The sequence below is a fragment of the Heterocephalus glaber genome, unplaced genomic scaffold, assembly GCF_053883595.1.
Source record: "Heterocephalus glaber isolate CG9 unplaced genomic scaffold, H.glaber_assembly_v1.0 deba00000330, whole genome shotgun sequence".
Taxonomy (NCBI): Eukaryota; Metazoa; Chordata; class Mammalia; order Rodentia; family Bathyergidae; genus Heterocephalus; species Heterocephalus glaber.
The window spans coordinates 99416-103090 of record NW_028258141.1 but is presented as its reverse complement, the minus strand read 5'-3'; the positions used below and the strand labels follow the sequence as shown (position 1 = coordinate 103090).

Below are 3675 nucleotides of genomic sequence, written 5' to 3'. Positions count from 1 at the left end.
AGTTCTTCATCAGATATTTTCTAAATTTGGCACCGTCTTGAAGATTATCACCTTTACAAAGAATAATCAATTTCAAACGCTGCTTCAATATCTGACCAAGCAAAACGCGCATTATGCCAAAATGGCTCTGGATGGCCAGAATATCTATAATGCATGCTGTGCTCCATGTATTGACTTCTCCAACCTCACCAGCCTTAATGTGAAAATATAATATGACAGAAGCAGAGACTTCACTCGCTTAGACCTTCCTTCTGGGATGGCCAGGCATCTCTTGAACCCCATATGGCTGCTGCTTTTGGTGCACCAGGTATATTAATATCTTCACCATATTCAGGGGCTGCTGAATTTGCCCCAGCCATTGGATTTCCTCAAGCTACAGGTCTGTCAGTCTCAGCTGTTCCTGGAGCCCTTGGTCTGCTTGCCCTCACCTCCTCTGCTATCACTGGAAGAATGGCCATTCCTGGGCCAGTGGTGTACAAGGAAACTCTGTTCTACCTGTCAGCGATCTCAATCCTGATCTTATCACACCACATGGACTTTTTATCTTACTTGGATTTATATGGTGATGTACATTGAGTGAGGATAATGTTTAATAAAAAGGAAAGTGCCTTGGTTCAGATGGCAGATGCAAATCAAGCCAGATAGCAATGAACATCTAAGTGGTGAGAGACTTTATGGAAAAGTGCTCATGCTACACTGTCCAAACACCCAAACAGTTCAGCTTCTCGAGAGGGATAAGAAGACCAAGGTCTGACTAAGGATTTCAGCAATACTCCTTTGCCTCGCTTTAAAAAGCCTGGCTCTAAAAACTTCCAGAATATTTTTCCACCGTCAGCCACACTGCATCTTTCCAACATTCCCCCTTCTGTTACAATGGATGATCTAAAGAACCTTTTCACAGAGGCTGGATGTTCAGTGAAAGCTATTAAATTCTTTCAGAAATATCACAAAATAGCACTCATTCAGTTAGGATCTGTGGAAGAAGCAATCCAGGCCCTCATTAAACTTCATAAGCATGATCTTGGAGAAAATCACCACCTCAGAGTTTCCTCCCAAAATCTGCAATCTGACTTTCTGTGAATTTTTCTCCTAAAACTGGACCATAGTGTCAGTAAAGCCTTCAGACTGAAGCGACACAAGACCAACTCTGCCTCTTTCACAAAAATAACTCTTGAGTTTGATATTTAAGTATATTGAAACATGGGATATTCTTTTTCTTTTCTTTTTCCCCCTGCCAGTATATAATCAAAAGTTTGTTTTCCTTCCTACCATGGTTTCTATGAAGGTATACCTGTGGGAAAAATGTGTTTTCAGTAATTTAATTCCCACATTAAAATCAATTTCAAGAGGACAGACTTTATTTTACTTTGGGTCAGATTAGCCTTATATGACATTTCTAAACTCCGTTGTACTTTGAGAGATTTAAGAATATGGACTTTTAAAATTATTTGATATAAGTAATTTAAATCACAACCAAGTTTTTAAGATTCAAAAGTCTGACCCTGTAGGAAATTATGTTCATTTTTTAAATTATGTCAAATATTTGCCATACGTTGGTGGTTGTTAGACATAAACACATGAGTTGTATTGCAAACAGATTTATAAACATGAATGTTTTGTTTCTATGATTTCCTTTTTAACTCTTTGACAATCCTTTGAATAATGCATTATCTTTTTAATACTATTTGGAACAATGAAGTGTTTCAACTGTGCCCAGGGAAATTAAGTCAAATCCAACTAAGATATATTAAGATGTCAGAATAACTAATAATTTTATTAGAAAAATCATGTCTTAAATCACAAAATGACACTTTTTGTTGAGTAATATAAATATGATATTGGGAAATTTTTAAAAAGTAATCCTACTTATGAACTACTTTTTTATAATTGTTTTCAGAAAAAAAGTTTTCTTATAAAAAATATTTTCTTATGGAAAATATTCAGGTCTATCATATGGTTTGACAGGTTTTTTTAAAGTTACTTTTGGTCCCAGCACCCGGAAGGAAGCTCTCCCGCCTCCATCCCAGGCTCCTAGGGCAGAGAAGCTCAGCAGGTTCCAGCACCCAGAAAGAATCTCCCTGCTGCCATCCCAAGCTCCTAGGGCACAGAAGGTGAGCTGTGTGGGTGCCAGAAGCACATCCCCCCCACCATGGAAATGAGAAGACACATAAACAAGCCTCAAAAACAGACTTCCAGATCATCTACAGCAAACCCACAGGGAAATGAGATGGAACACTCTGATACTCAAACCACCTGGACTCTCTGAACTGGCAACAAAAGAGGATCTGGGAAAAATGAAATCAGAAATAATTACTCAGATAACAGCAAAGATTTTGCTCATGGTGCAAGACATGATTAATAAATCTAGAAAGGACACAGATTAAAAAATAGAGGATCTGAGGAACATGATGGAATCCTAACATAGGAAACAAATGGAATCCATAAAACAGATACAAACAGATTTCCAAGAGATTAAAACTCCACTGAAAGTCTGCACAGCAGAATGAACCAATGTGAGGATAGAATTTCACTTATAGAAGATAAGATTGCAATTAGTGAGGAGGAAAAGAAAAATTGCTTTAAAATTTTAAGGGTACACGAGAAATCAATCCAGCAACTGCTAGACGATGCAAAGAAGAAAAACATAAGACTGATCGGAGTCAATGAAGAAAGAGGAGAGAGTGCAGATGACATAAAAAAAACTGTTCACAGAAGTGATGACAGAAAACTTCCCAAGGAGAGGAAAAGAACTTGACATACAGATAAGTGAGGCATATAGGACTCCAGCTAGCCTTAATCAAAAAAACCCTACACATAGGCATATAATAGTTAGGATTCCAGAAACCCAACAGAAGAACAAAATTCTACAAGCAGTGAGAGAAAAGAAACAAATCACATACAAAGGAAAACCCATCAGAATCACAGCAGACTTCTCAATGCAAACGCTCAAGGCAAGAAGAGCTTGGAGTGATGTATTTCAAGCCCTAAAGGAAAACAGCCTCCAACCCAGATTGATGTACCCTGCAAAACTATCTTTCCAAATTGATGGAGAAATAAGATACTTTCATGATAAAGAACACCTCAGGAACTTCATGAATATCAAACCAGCACTCTAAAACATTTTAGACAATACCCTAGGAAAAGACGGTGAGGATCACAACCCCAGGAAACCCAGCAGAATGAATCCATTAGGCGTGACAAATTAAATGCAAAGGGGGAGAATCCAACAAAAAGAAAAAGTCATGACAAGGCTTTTAAAACTTTTGACTTCATCTCCCTAATGAGTGTATAATTCAATCTTATTATTGTACTGATTAGTATTTTTCTGATTCTAGAGTTGCACACCATTCCGTGTGCTATACTGGCTATTTATCATCTTCTTATGTTTACATTTTAATTGGGTTGTCTATTAATGAGCTCTAAGAATTCTTTATAGATTCTGGTCATAGGTTATATGTATTGTAAATATGGTCTGTTTAAGGACTACTTTTCATTTTAATGATGTAATTTAAAGTTCTAAATTTTGATGGAATCTCATCAATGTTTTTTCTTTTATACATCATGGTTTTTGTATCCTAAGTAGTTCTTGCCTACCTAGAATTCATAAATATTTTCCCTTATAATTTCTTCTTAAAGTTTTATACTTTTAGGCTTTCTTATTTAGGTTCATAGATC

The 3675-nt window shown here is 36.7% G+C and overlaps 1 pseudogene; it reads left to right on the top strand.

Annotated features, from left to right (window-relative positions):
- The first annotated feature begins 4 nt into the window (after positions 1-4).
- On the top strand, positions 5-1080 carry LOC101698098 (polypyrimidine tract-binding protein 3 pseudogene; annotated as a pseudogene).
- The last annotated feature ends 2595 nt before the right edge of the window (positions 1081-3675 follow it).